We start from the raw sequence: 16,071 nt of genomic DNA, 5'->3' as shown, positions 1-16,071 counted from the left end.
CAAAATGGGCTCCGTCCTGAAGGGGTTAAGGTGAAAAAGGGCTCAGTGGTTAAGGGGTTAAGGTCCAAGCCAATTTTATTTTAGCATTTTTGTTTTTTCCTCCTCGTCTTCAAAAAAGGGTAACTCTAATATTTTCATCCACAGACCAGTATGAGGGCTTGTTTTTTGTGAAACCAGTTGTCGTGCGTTATGACATTACTCATTTTACAAAAAAAATGTTTGACACAACCCAAAAAATACTATTTGTGTGGGGAAATTAAAAAGAAAACCACAATTTGCTAATTTTGGATTACTGCAAACCAAATTAGTATGTTTAAAATTCTTCTATTTTGACAATTTTCTATTTTTTCAATTTTCTGTATAATCGGCGTTATGAGGGCTCATTTTGTGCACCATGATCTGTACTTTTATTGATACCACATTTGTGTATATAAAACTTTTATTATTTTTTTTTATACCTCTTTTTTTATAAAATGTGACAAAAAAGCAGCACTTTTGCTTTTTTTTTTTTTTTTACGTTTACGCCGTTCACCATACAGGAACAGTAACATTATATTTTAATAGTTCAGACATTTACTCACTTGGAAATACCAAATATGTTACAGAAATGTAGGTGCACTACTGTGGTAGATGCTGCTGTAAATGCCCACTGGCCCCTGGTTTTTGCTTATCACGCACAGGTAGGTTAGCGTTAGGTCCCGCGCCACTTGAGAAACCTTGGCATTGGTGTGTCCTTCATCTAAGGATATACTGGCGAATGTCTCAATTTTAACATCAGTGTTGAGGGATAGCAAATGTCATTGTCTACATCTACCTCAGTAGTGCACCTAAATTTCTGTATTGCATTCTAATTGTTACACATCAACACCGTTTATCCTGTTGAGGATGTAATTGTGGCACTTGTAGTCTGTTGCAGGCATCCTACATTGTATGCATTTTTATGCTGGGGATCGCCCTTAGCAACTGACTGCAAGGGCAGGATCTGCTCCCCCAGTATATATGCACAACTGCATTTGGGGTTGAGCACCTCCTGCCATTTGAGACCACATCTTTGTTGTTTCAATACCAAATATGTGTATAATTTTTTTATTTAGTTTTTTTTTTTATACCTTATGGGGGTAAAATGGGGATAAAAAGGACATTTTACATTTTTATTGGGGGAGGGGATTTTTCAATTTTTTTTTAAACTTTTTTTTTTACTTTTATTTTTACACTTTAATAGTCCCCATAGGGGACTATTTATAGCAATCATTCGATTGCTAATACTGTTCAGTGCTATGCATAGGGCCCAGCACTGATCAGTGTTATCAGTCATTTTCTATTCTGATAAAAGCAAGCAATCTCCAGGTAGCAGAGCGGGATCAATGGAAGCGCTGAGACCAGATAATAAGTTAAAAGGATTTATTTCCCATAATGCAACGTGTTTCACGGTCACCAGCTTTCTCAGGCATGATGCCTGAGGAAGTGGGTGACCGTGAAACGCGTTGCATTATGGGAAATAAATCCTTTTAACTTCTTATCTGGTCTCAGCGCTTCCATTGATCCCGCTCTGCTACCTGGAGATTGCTTGTTTTTATTGTGATTCTATTTCAGCGGGACGAAGCTGCAGAGACCCTTTGATGATACACCCTGTTCCATTGTTGTACTTGGTTGGAGTACAACTTCATGTGGTAAGCGCAATTCACACTTAGCGTTACCAACTCACCTTTGGTGTTACACTACGGAGCGCATCCGTTTGTGCTTTCTTATTTTCTATTCTGGTCTGCTCGATCTCAGACCAGAGCAGAAGACACATGGAAGGCATCAGAGGCAGGTGAGGGGACCTGCGTGCGCCATTCTGGATGATCGGATCACCGCAGCAGCGCTGCGGGCGATCCGATCATCCATATTTCTGACCGCACAGCCCCAGATGCCGTGATCTGTATTGATCACGGCATCTGAGGGGTTAATGGTAGACATCCATGCGATCGCGGATGTCGGCCATTACCGGTGAGTCCCTGGCTGCAATCAGCAGCCGGGACCAGCCGCGCATGATCCGAGCATCGCTCTGATGCTCGCGGACATGTACAGGACGTAAATATACATCCTGATGTGCTAAGTACCGCAGCACCAGGATGTAAATTTACGTCCTTGGTCGTTAAGGGGTTAAACCAGTTACATATTATTTCTCTGCATTTCCATAATTGGAAGGTTACACCATATGTTTACACCTTGAGGTCTGAATTCTCTCGGTTTTGGTTATTATTTCTTTTATAAGTACTATACTCTTGTAGGAAAGGGAAAAGTTATTTGATCCTCTGCTATGTTTGAGATAAAACAAAGAAAAATATAAAAAAAAAACACATTTTACATAAGTGAAGAATGAATTTGTGTTTTCCTGTGTGAACTATTTGATCCCCTATCGATTATCAAGATTTCTTGCTCCCACGTGTGTACCTTATATAGTTAAAAAACTAACTTTAACACTCTCTTAAAGCTTGTTACCTGTATAAATGACAACTGTCCACGAAAGCAATCAATCAATTAATTAGTCAGATTCCAAACTTTTCACCAGGGGATATGACGTCTGATCGCAGGGCTCCGATCGCTGGGGACCCCCATGATTTCTGGCGTGGCACCCGGGTCATCCGTGCATGGAGCAAACTCTGCTCCGTGCCAGATGACTGGCGACGACAGCTGCCACACCCCCTCCATTCATGTCTATGGGAGGAGGCATAATGGCTATTATTTGAGTTCACGAACACGGGAGCTCAAAGCTCCATTGACAAGATTATCTCATGTAGTGCTGGGCTAATTCCTCACTGTTCACTGTTCATGATCGTTGATAACTCACCAAGTATGATGTTGCATGGAGCCCCCGACCAAGGGAGATTGACAGTAATTTTGTGTTTCTTCTATTTGCTAATAATCGCACCAACTGTTGTAAACCTCTCACCAAGCTGCTTGGTGATTGTCTTGTAGCCCTTTCTAGCCTTGTGTAAGTCTACAATCTTATCCGTGAGTTCTTTGGACAGCTCTTTGGTCTTGGCCATTGTGGAGAGTTTGGATTCTGATTGACAGCTTCTGTGGACAGGTATCATTCATACAAGTAACAAGCTAAAATGAGTGCTCCTAATCTCAGCTGTATAAAAGACACCTGGGAGCTAGAAACCATAGACTGATCATTTCTTTGTCAGTTGGCAAAGTACAAAATCAGCAGGGGATCAAATATTTTATTCCTTCACTGTAGATCATATGGACTGCCTATATAAGACTGTGGCTTATTTTTTGCTTAGTTGATAATGTCAATCTCTACTATATATTTTCAGCTTGAGATTTCAAGCTGTCACTGCTCTGACCATACATGTCTTTTTCCAGCACATAAGGAAAGTGTTCAGCTTTTCTGTAACTTATTATATATTTATCAATCCTCAGCACACAATCCCATGCAGAGCAGTGGAGCTGCACATTGTGGCTGTTATACAGATTTATTCACAATGAATTCACCTGAGCCTTTGACGGTCACTAATTATTGCTGTTGTTCAGCCATATAATTCTCCTAGCAAGCATAGAAGATTCAGCTTCCTCCTCTCATTTTATGGTGGTGATAGACTAATATAATATTCATTATGGGTTTTGTGTCTAACAATAAGTGTAAAGGGGGAAGTATTGTATGGTTTTAACTAGAGATGAGCAAATTGAATCCGGCAAAGTCTAATTAGTTCCGAATTTCATGACAAATAACAAATTTCTACATTAGCGACACCCGCAGCGATCGTCCTGTATAATGTATAGATGCAAGCGGCTTTCTCCTGCGCTCCCATCTCTGCAATAGATAGGACTAGAGATGAGCGAATCGAAGTTGACGAACCCGAATTCGTTACGAATTTCATGAAAAATTCGATTTGCAACGAATATGAATATCGCCGCGATTCTATCGCACGAATCGCTTCATTAAACTCCATTTTACAGCGTTCCGGGCTATTGGAGACCTAAGATGGCGGATCCACATGTGAGTACATGGGGCAGGGGATTATGGGAGGGCGGGAACAGCGGCTGGAATGAAGGTAGGCGGGCTGACCCTGAACCACATGTGAGATGCAGCCTATCAGTGTTCAATGACCCCTGTGATGTCACAGCCCCTATATAATCGGCGGCCATCTTGCCTCTCTTCATTTCATCTATGCACTCAGATGGAGAGGACGGGACTGCGTGTGTGTGTGAATAGCTCATACCACAGCGTTACACTGTAACTGCTAGTCACATCAGCATTAGGGAAATACAGGAGGGCAGAGTGCTGTGCTGTAACACTGAGAAGGATAATTGATAGCTAAACCTCCTATTCACGTTATTGAGCATTGCAGCAGAGCGGGGCAGATAGCTGTCAGCTGCCTAATACAGATCTCCAAGCTGCCTGAACTTTCTGAAGCATCTTATCTCATTTTTCAGCCCAATTGAGTTTTTTTTTTTTTGCTCCAAAAATCTTCTGCTGCTCAGAATTGTGTGACAGTGTGCAATTTAGGGTTTAATCCCTGGATTTTTTTTTTTTTTGTGGTGCTGCACTGTTGGGTCCTGCTGCTGTTCAGAAATAAGTCATATTAGCGTGGGCTTTAGTGTCTCTGTGCTAAATTCAGTGTTATACCACACGTTATACACCTGCCGGTGTATTAAAGAAAAAAAGTTTTTCCTGCATACAAATAAGCTTTTTCAGTGGCCTTATCATTGCAAAGGGCCTACATACAAGCAAATAGCGTACCATATACCACCTTTTTTTCTGTCTCTGTGCTAAATTCAGTGTTATATCACACGTTATACACCTGCCGATGTATTAAAGAAAATAAAAAATTTTCCTGCGTACAAATACGCTTAACAGTGGCCTTATCATTGCAAAGGGCCTAAATACAAGCAAATAGCGTACCATATACTACATTTTTTTGTGTCTCTGTGCAAAATTCAGTGTTATACCACACGTTATACACCTGCCGGTGTATTAAAAAAAAAAAAAGTTTTGCCTGTGTACAAATACGCTTAACAGTGCGCTCATCATTGCAAAGGGCATACATACAACCAAGTAGTGTACTATTTAGTACCTGTATTTCTGTCTCCGTGCTAAATTCAGTGCTATTCCACACATTAGTATACACCGGCTAGTGTATACAACAAAAAAAGAGTTTTTTCTGTGTATAAATATGCTTAACAGTGCGCTCATCATTGCAAAGGGCATACATAGAACCAAGTAGTGTACTATTTACTACCTGTTATTCTGTCTCTGTGCTAAATTCAGTGCTATTCCACACATTAGTATACACCTGCTGGTGTATTTGAAAAAAAAAAGTGTTTTTTTCTGCGTAGAAATACGCATACCAGTGCACTCATCATTGCAAAGGGCATACATACAACAAAGGAGTGTACTATTTAGTAACTGTTATTCTGTCTAGGGCCTATATACTTTGAAAGGACAGCCGTAAGTAATCGCCTGCTGCTGTTCTATACCCTCATAAATGCACTAAGTATGTCAGGCAGGGAAGTGCCAGGACGTGCACAGAGAAGGGGCAGAGGCCTACATACATCAGGTAGAGTTGACAGCAGACTTGGGGCTAGTGGCAGCAGGAGTCGCAGCAATAGGCCTGAGCTCCCGTTAACACCCAGTGGTCGTGTCGTCGAACCATCTCTCCTCGTCAATTGGTTTGCACACTCATCCCCATCATCACAAGCGACCTCTCAAAACCCCAGTCAAGAGTCGGTGGGTTCCTCAGACACAACCCTCAGTTGGCATGGCCCTGGAGCAGTCCCCGTAATCCCATTGCCTTTGTCCTATGCTGTTCCCTCTACCAAAGAAGTATCTCATGCTTTGGGTTCAGCTCCACTATTTACTGAGGACGATCCAATAGAGGACAGTCAGCAGCTAATGGGCAGCCAAGAATGTGAGTAGACATGCGTCGCTTGCTCCGCAAGGCGGGCAAGTAGTGATGCGGAGAGTGACGTGGGAGGCGGTGTTTCAATTTTTCAGGGTCCTGAGACAGACACTGTTGTGGAACACGAGGAGGACATCAGTGACGTGCACACATCTTTTGATGATGATGAAGCCGATCACAATTGAGAGCCGGGTGCAGAAGACGGGGCTTCATCATCATCAGGAGAAGAGATTTGCTCTTTGTCTATGAGGCAGCAAGGTGATAGCACGGTTGGCAATCAGCGTGGTGGTGGCAGTAGTGGAAATTCAGGAGCCAAACGTGCCAGGGGGAGACCACCTGCTTCGAGGCAAGCTACCATTCAGGGAGGTAGTGAAACAGGGGTTCCTGGAGAGGGTGCTAATAGCAGTGAAATAGTGCGGACTGCGGGTGGGAAAATCAGCTACTCTGCGGTGTGGTTGTTCTTCATAAAGAATCCAGAGGACCTTAGCGTAGTCACATGCAAAATCTGTCGGCAGAAAGTGAAGCGTGGCCAGGGTCCCAATCTCGGCACCACGTCCCTGTGTCAACACATGATTCGCCACATAAAGCAGCCTGGGATAACCGTGGCTCCGAGGTAGTGGTCCAGCCTGCCGCATCACCCAGTGTCCATCAGCTCCCTCCGTCATCCAGCCAAGGCTCCACCATCTCAGCCGAAGGGAGCATTGTGTCAAACCCTCCTTCTTGCGCTCCTGCTTCTTCCGCTCAAATGGCATGATGCATGCTGAGTTGCTTGCGTAGTGACCCCCGAAATGTCAAAATTCGTCAGCGAGATGACTTCTGGATCTCCACCTTATTAGACCCTCGCTACCGGCCCAGAATGGGGGCCTTTTTTACACCCACTGAGAGGGAGGACAAACTGACCTACTTCAGGGAGCTTCTACGTAGTCGGTTGGCCGATGCCTATCGGCCACATGGTCCATCCACTCGCAGGTCTGACTCGGGGGGCCCTCTGCGCTCACCTTCCACTGCCACAGCTGCTGGGGAGGGGTGGCAGGAGCAGTATCGGCTCAATCAGCAGCAGCCTGAGTCTACAGTCGCTGATGAGTAGTTTCTTTCAGCCGCATAGTGAAGCTACTCATCAGCAGCAGGTGGACATGGCGCAGGACCTGAACCAGCAGGTGGTGGCTTACCTCGTCATGACCCTGCCAACAACCGTTGAAGATCCGCTGGACTTCTGGGCAGCCAAACTCGATTTATGGCCGCAACTAGCGGAGTTTGCCCTGGAAAAGCTGTCCTGCCCAGCCAGTAGTGTGCCATCAGAGTGGGTGTTTAGTGCGGCTGGGGCCATAGTCACCCCAAGGCGAACTCGTCTGTCCACTAAAAATGTGGAGAGACTGACGTTTGTCAAGATGAATCAGGGATGGATCAACCAGGATTTCCAGCCACCAATGACAGATGGTTCTGAGTAGATTGACCATGCTCCTAAAACAAAATTTTCTCTATTGTGGTTGGTTATGAAACCCTCTGGGACAGACCTGGGCATTGTACGGCACGCTTGCCACATATGGCCCTTTGATTGGCTCCAACCGGCCCACGCTGATTGGGGGACATCTATGCTGCCTAATCTGGGGACATCTATGCTGCCTAATCTGGGTGACATATATGCTGCCTAATCTGGGGTACAACTATGCTCCTTATCTGGGGGACAACTATGCTCCTAATCTGGGGGACAACTATGCTCCTAATCTGGTGGACATCTATGATGCCTAATCTGTGGAACAAGTATGCTCCTAATCTGGGGGACATCTATGCTGCCTACTCTGGAGGACAAGTATGCTCCTAATCTGGGGACATCTATGCTGCCTAATCTGGGTGACATCTATGTTTTCTAATCTGGGGGAAAGCTATGCTCCTAATCTGGGGGACATCTATGCTGCCTAATCTGGGTGACATCTATGCTGCCTAATCTGGGGGACAAGTACGCTCCTAATCTGGGGGACATCTATGCTGCCTACTCTGGGGGACAAGTATGATCCTAATCTGGGGGACATCTATGCTGCCTAATATGGGTGACATCTATGCTGCCTAATCTGGGGGACAACTATGCTCCTAATCTGGGGGACATCTATGCTGCCTACTCTGGGAGACAAGTATGCTCCTAATCTGGGGACATCTATGCTGCCTAATCTGGATGATATCTATGCTGCCTAATCTGGGGGACAACTATGCTCCTAATCTGGGGGACATCTATGCTGCCTAATCTGGGTGACATCTATGATGCCTAATCTGGGGGACAACTATGCTCCTAATGTGGGGGATATCTATGCTGCCTAATCTGGGGGACAAGTATGCTCCTAATCTGGGGGACATGTATGCTCCTAATCTGGGGGACATCTATGCTGCCTAATCAGGGTGACATCTATGCTGCCTAATCTGGGGGACAACTATGCTCCTAATCTTTGGGACATCTATGCTGCCTACTCTGGGGGACAAGTATGCTCTTAATCTGGGGGACATCTATGCTGCCTAATCTGGGGGACAACTATGCTCCTAATCTGGGGGACATCTATGCTGCCTAATCTGGGTGACATCTATGCTGCCTAATCTGGGGGACAACTATGCTCCTAATCTGGGGGACATCTATGCTGCCTACTCTGGGGGACAAGTATGCTCCTAATCTGGGGGACATCTATGCTGCCTACTCTGGGGGACAAGTATGCTCCTAATCTGGGGGACATCTATGCTGCCTAATCTGGGTGATATCTATGCTGCCTAATCTGGGGGACAACTATGCTCCTAATCTGGGGGACATATATGCTGCCTAATCTGGGTGACATCTATGCTGCCTAATCTGGGGGACAACTATGCTCCTAATCTGGGAGACATCTATCCAGCCTAATCTGGGGGACAAGTATGCTCCTAATCTGGGGGACATCTATGGTGCCTACTCTGGGGGACAAGTATGTTCCTAATCTTGGGGACATCTATGCTGCCTAATCTGGGTGACATCTATGCTGCCTAATCTGGGGGAAAACTATGCTCCTAATCTGGGTGACATCTATGCTGCCTAATCTGGGTGACATCTATGCTGCCTAATCTGGGGGACAACTATGCTCCTAATCTGGGGGACATCTATGCTGCCTAATCTGGGGGACAAGTATGCTCCTAATCTGGGGGACATCTATGCTGCCTACTCTTGGGGACAGTATGCTCTTAATCTGGGGGACATCTATGCTGCCTAATCTGGGGGACAACTATGCTCCTAATCTGGGGGACATCTATGCTCCCTAATCTGAGTGACATCTATGCTGCCTAATCTGGGGAACAACTATGCTCCTAATCTGGGGGACATCTATGCTGCCTAATCTGGGGGACAAGTATGCTCCTAATCTGGGGGACATCTTTGTTGCCTACTCTGGGGGACAAGTATGCTTCTAATCTGGGGGACATCTATGCTGCTTAATCTGGGGGACAACTATGCTCCTAATCTGGGGGACAACTAAGCTCCTAATCTGGTGGACATCTATGCTGCCTAATCTGGGGGACATCTATTCTGCCTAATCTGGGTGACATCTATGCTGCCTAATCTGGGGGACAACTATGCTCCTAATCTGGGGGACATCTATGCTGCCTAATCTTGGTGACATCTATGCTGATAAATCCCGGGATTTGGTGAGACCGCAACATTAACGTCAGTTGAAATTAATGACAGTTTGATAAACAGACTGGTATTTTGTTATATATTGGAATACAGCAGTCATTCAGCTGAGACCAGACCACATATTTATCTATACCAAATTTCATTTGGACATACCATCTATTGTTTGCAGGTACACTGAACTGTCAGCCGCTGAACCATCAGGTTGCCGGATTATTGGATTGATGCTATTTTTTGTATTTTTTATAAATATTAATGTCCTAATTGCAGATATTGTGTGAATACCCCCACCAGGGCCCAGTGGTGGTATATTCCTACATTTAGTGCCAGGATATTTTATATTGTTATTTTATGTAAAATTAATGTATAAATATAGAACACTTTTCTGGAATTCTTGATGTATCATTATGCACCTTTGTAGGTGAAATCTTTGAGGAGTGATTATACTTTATTCTACTTTGATATTATTTTGGCTGGTGGGTTCCGGTACTTAATCACACTATCCTCAGATTTTTGGTTGTGAGCTGCACCATTTTTTAGTTTTTAATTTACAAATCTGTTTAACTTTCTGGCATCGGTTTTCCAGTGGAGAACCCCTTTAAGGTCATAATGGGCTTGGTCTTTAAGGGGTTTGACCAGTGTGTAACCAGTTTGGCAGCATGCTTCAGATTACTGTGCCTTTAAACAATTTGGGACAGCCCATATGATGATGTCATGTCTTTGGAAGCTTCTGTGGATGTATTTTAATGCACACTGCTTCTGTGTTTAACATCATGGGAAAGTCTAAAGAAGTCAAGCTAGATATCAGGAAGAGAATTGTGGATTTGCACAAGTCTGGATCTTCCTTGGGTGAAATTTCCAGATGCCAGCAGATGCCTCGTACAAACAATTATGTGCAAGTTCAAGCAAGATGGGAATGTCCAGCCATCATATCGCTCAGGAAGGAGACGGTTTCTGTGTTTCAGAGATTAACGTGCTTTGGACCGACATGTGCATATCAACCCAAGAACAAAAGCAAAAGACCTTGTGAAGATGCTGGCGGAAAAACTGGTAAGATTGTGTCATTATCCACAGCAGGGCCGGACTGGGAACAAAAATAGGCCTGGTCATTTTAGACTTATCACACTTTCTTTTTGGTGGGGTCCAAAAAAGCAGTTTTTGCAAAGCTACAACTCTCCGTATCTGAAGAGCCTCAGGAATTGAGGGAGTTGTAGTTTTGTAACAGCTAGAGAGCCACAGAATGGGGAACATTGTCATCTATCATCACTGCAGAACATACAAGTGACTACAGCTCTGATGGGACAGGAGAACACACAATATCAGTGACATCTCTGTTGTCTTTTCTTTCTCATCTTGTCCAAACACCCGGACTTCTTCCAGCTACATCTGACAGTCTGATTCCCGGATATTGATTCCTCACTTTGTCAGCAGATCCTCATCCTCTGTATAGAGACGATAATCATTAACCCTGTCAAATACTCTGTCCCCCTGATTATAATACTGCCACACACTGTACCCACTGAATATAATACTGCCACACACTGTACCAGCTGAAGATGATACTGCCAAACACTGTACCCTCTGAATATTACCATGCCATACACTGTACCCTCTGAATATTACCATGCCATACACTGTGCCCCCTGAACATGACCTTGCTACACACTGTACCATCTATGGTACCCCTTGGATATAACCCCGCCAGACATCCTGCCCCCTAAATAGAAAACTGCCACACTCTGTACCCTCTGAACAAAATACTGCCCCACACTGTTTCTTCTTCTTAGTTCAGCTGACTCCCCTGCACTGTCCTCCTCCCCCAGGATCTTCTTTCCCCCCCAGACTGCTAAGTCTTTCTCCCTGCTCCTCTGTTACATCCCTTTCCCAGACTCCCTCCAAACTCCTCTGCCCCCCTCAGAACCCTACATCTTCGTCTAAGCTCCTCTCCCACCCTTCTCCAGACCCCTTAGTCCTCTACAGGCTCCTCCTCTGCATTGATGTACAGTATATGTATATATAATGGATGTATAACTGATGTAAACTTTATGTATGCACGTATGATAAGTGTATATGACTGGTGTATGTATAATAGATGTTGTGTATGATAGATGTGTGTATAATGGATGTGCGTATTATACATGTGATAGATATTTGTTTGATAGACAAGCCTATGATAGATGTGTATGAGTATGATAGATATGCAAATGGTATATGTGTGTACAATATATGTCTGTATAATAGATGTGTTTATGTATGATAGATGTGGGTGTATGTATGATATATGTGCGTTTGATATGTGTGCACAATAAATGTGTGTATGATGTGTGCATAATAGATGTGTGAATGTATGATAGATGTGTGTATGAATTATAGATGTATGCATGATAGATGTGTGTATGATAGATGTGTGTGATACAAATATCTATCACACATACACATATCTATAACTCATACATATCTATAACTGCATAGGACTGCAGTAACACATGTTTTGCTAAACACATGTTTATTCCCTTTGCGTGTATTGAAAATAAATAAACAAAAAAAGGGAGGAAAAAAAGCAAATTGGACATAATGTCACACCAAAAATGGACTAGGCAAAATTATTGGCACCCTTTCAAAATTGTGGAAAAATAAGATTGTTTCAGGCATGTGATGCTCCTTTAAACTCCCCTGGGGCAAGTAACAGGTGTGGGCAATATAAAAATTGCACCTGAAAGCAGATAAAAAGGAGAGGAGTCCACTTAGTCTTTGCATTGTGTGTCTGTGTGTACCACAATAAGCATGGACAACAGAAAGAGGAGAAGAGAACTGTCTGAGGACTTAATAACCAACATTGTGGAAAAATATCAAGGCTACAAGTCCATCACCAGATTTGCCTTTGTCCGCAGTGTGCAACATTATCAAGAAGTTTGCCACCCATGGCACTGTAGCTAATCTCACTTGGCTTGGACGGAAGAGAAAATTTGATGAATGGTGTCAATGCAGGAAGAGAAAATTTGATGAAAGGTGTCAACGCAGGATAGTCCAGATGGTGGATAAGCAGCCCAAAACAAGTTCCAAAGATATTCAAGCTGTCCTGCAGGCTCAGGGTGCATCAGCGTCAGTGTGAACTATCCGTCAACATTTAAATTAAATTAAACACTATGGCTGACACAGACACGTAAAGCAGCAAGACTACATTTTGCCAAAATGAACTTGAGTAAGCCAAAATCCTTCTGGGAAAATGTCTTGTGGACAGCTGAGACCAAGAAAGAGCTTATTGGTAAAGCATATCATTCTACTGCTTACCAAAAACGGAATGAGGCCTACAAAGAAAAGAACACAGTACATAGTGAAATATGGGGGAGGTTCAATGATGTTGTGGGGTTGTTTTGCTGCCTCTGGCACTGGGTGCCTTGAATGTATGCAAGGCATCATGAAATCTGAGGATTACCAACGGATTTTGGGTCACACTGCACAGCCCAGTGTCAGAAAGCTGGGTTTTGATCAGAGATCTTGGGTCTTCCAGCAGGACAATGACCCCAAACATACATCAAAAAGCAGCCAGAAATGGATGGAAACAAAGCGCTGCAGAGTTCTGAAGTGGCCAGCAATGAGTCCAGATCTAAATCCCATTGAACACCTGTGGAGAGATCTTAAAATTGCTGTTGGGAAAAGACACCCTTCCAATAAGAGAAACCTGGAGCAGTTTGCAAAGGAAGAGTGGTCCAACATTCCGGCTGAGAGGTGTAGGAAGCTTATTGATGGTTATAGGAAGCCACCGATTTCAGTTATTTTTTCCAAAGGGTGTGCAACCAAATATTAAGTTAAAGGTGCCAATAATTTTGTCCAGCCCATTTTTGGAGTTTAGTGTGACATTATGTCTAATTTGCTTTTTTTCTCCCTTTTTTGGTTTAGTTCCAACACACACAAAGGGAATAAACATGTGTATAGCAAAACATGTGTTACTGTAATCCTTTTCTGTGAGAAATACTTCATTTTTTTGAAAATTTTCAGGGGTGCCAACATTTACGCCCATAACTTTATCTATCATGCAAACACAAATCTATCATATATACATTTATGATACAACACATGTGTGTATGATAGATGTGTGTATGTATGATAGATGTGCATATGATAGATGTGTGTATGTATGATAGATGTGTGTATGATAAGTGTGTATAAGTATGATAGGTTTGTATGATACAAACATTTATCATACATACACATCTATCTTAAATCTATCACGCATGCATCTATCACACATGCATCTATCACGCATGCATCTATCATACATATATCCATCACACATACATCTATCATACACACATCTATCATACATACACGCTTCTATCACACATACATCAATTATACAAATGCACATCTATCATACAAATGCACAACTATGATACATACACACATCTATCATACAACACGTGTGTATAATAGATGTGTGTTTTTGTGATAGTTGTGCATATGATAGATGTGTGTATGTATGATAGATGTGTGTTTGATAAATGTGTATATGTATGATAGATGTGTGTATGATACAAATATCTATCATACATTCACACATTAATCATGCAGACATCATACACACATCACGCGTTCATCTATGACGCCTACATCTATGATGCGTACATCTATCACACGCACAGCTATCATACGCACAGCTATTATACATACACACATCTATCATACAGCTATGCATGGTTGATGTGTGTATGTATGATTAATGTGTGTATGATACAAACATCTATCATACATAGACACATCTATCATACATGTATGCATGGTTGATGTGTATATGTATGATTAATGTGTGTATGATACAAACATCTATCATACATAGACACATCTATCATACATACACACATCTATCACACGCACACACTTCTATCACACATACATCTATCATACTCTTATATATCATACACCTGCACATCTAACATACATACACACATCAGACAAGCACACATTTAGACGCACACCTATCATACATAAATCTATCATAAAAATACACATTTATCATACACACATCTATGATAGATGTGTGTAAGTATTATAGACGTGTATATGCATGATAGAATGATAGATGTATGTATGATATATGCATGTATGATAGGTATGTGTTTGTGTATAATAGCTGTGTGTATGAATGATAGATGTATGCATGATAGATGTGCATATGAATAATTAATGAATGTGTGAAAGATGTGTGTGTGTTTTATATATGTGTGTATAATAGATGTGTGTATATATGATAGCTGTGTGTTTGATAAAAACATCTATCATACATACACACATCTATCATACACACATATCATACATACATATATCATACACACATCTATAATACGTTCATCTATCATACATACACACATCTATCATACACACATCTTTTATACATACATATATCACACACACATCCTTGATCTCACTGGATCAAACTCATCCCATTCTTGGTCTCCTCACCCCATCTCCATCAGCGTCGCAGGGTGTTGCTCACAGCTAGGGCGCCTCGACTCTGCTGCATTAAATCTTTCAGGAAGTATTTCTTGCCTCCACGTCCTCCTCCTCTGGTGCCCGCATGGACACTTCAGGGGCTCGGAGCAGAGGTCAATGCCTGTGCGGGGCACGTCTGCTCCCAGCAGCCTTTACTACTGTTAAAGCAGTAGTGCCCTTGCCGCATTTAATTGCACTTGGGTCCGGCACAGAATTATCATCCTGAACGGACAAAGGAGGGTCAGAGCGGCCGAAGATTTAAAGCATTTCCATTTTTTCATTACATAGAGAAAGGCGGATGGCCCACTGGAAAGCCCGACCCACCAGGCAAATGCCTGGTGTGTCTGATGGTCAGTTCGGTCCTAATCCACAGTGAAATGAGTACTTTATCTACATGGGCTGAAAAGTCACTCTGCCAGGAAGCAGCCATTACTCCAAAAGAAACATATAACAGCCAGATTAATGTTTGCAAATGCACACAAGAACTAAGAACACCATCCCAACTGTGAAACACGGGGGTGGCAGCATCATATTGTGGGGTTGTTTTGCTGCACTTTAGATCATGAGAAAAGAAGAGTATGTGGCAATACTGAAGCAACATCTCAAGACATCAGCCAGGGAGTTAAAGCTTGGGCGGAAATGGACAATGACCCAAAGCATACTGCCAAACTGATTACAAAGTGGCTTAAGGATAACAAAGTCAATGTTTTGGAGTGGCCATCACAAAGCCCTGATCTCAATCCTATTGAAAATTTATGGGTAAAGCTGAAAAGGCAGGTGTGAGCAAGGCGACCTACAAACATGTCTCAGTTACACCAGTTCTTTCAGGAGGAATGGGCCAAAATTTCTACCAACTATTGTGAGAAGCTTGTGGAAGGATATTCAAAGAAATTGACCCAAGTCATACAGTTTAAGGGCAATGCTACCAAGTGTTAATAAAAAGTATGTAAACTTTTGATTTTGCAGAAAGTAATAGCAATGCCTTTAAAAAAAATTATCTCTCTCCCTCATTATTCTGGCATTTGGCAAATATAAATAATTTTGGTAATG

Source organism: Hyla sarda, chromosome 7 (genome assembly GCF_029499605.1).
Source record: "Hyla sarda isolate aHylSar1 chromosome 7, aHylSar1.hap1, whole genome shotgun sequence".
In the NCBI taxonomy this organism is placed as follows: domain Eukaryota; kingdom Metazoa; phylum Chordata; class Amphibia; order Anura; family Hylidae; genus Hyla; species Hyla sarda.
This window is presented reverse-complemented; position numbering follows the sequence as displayed.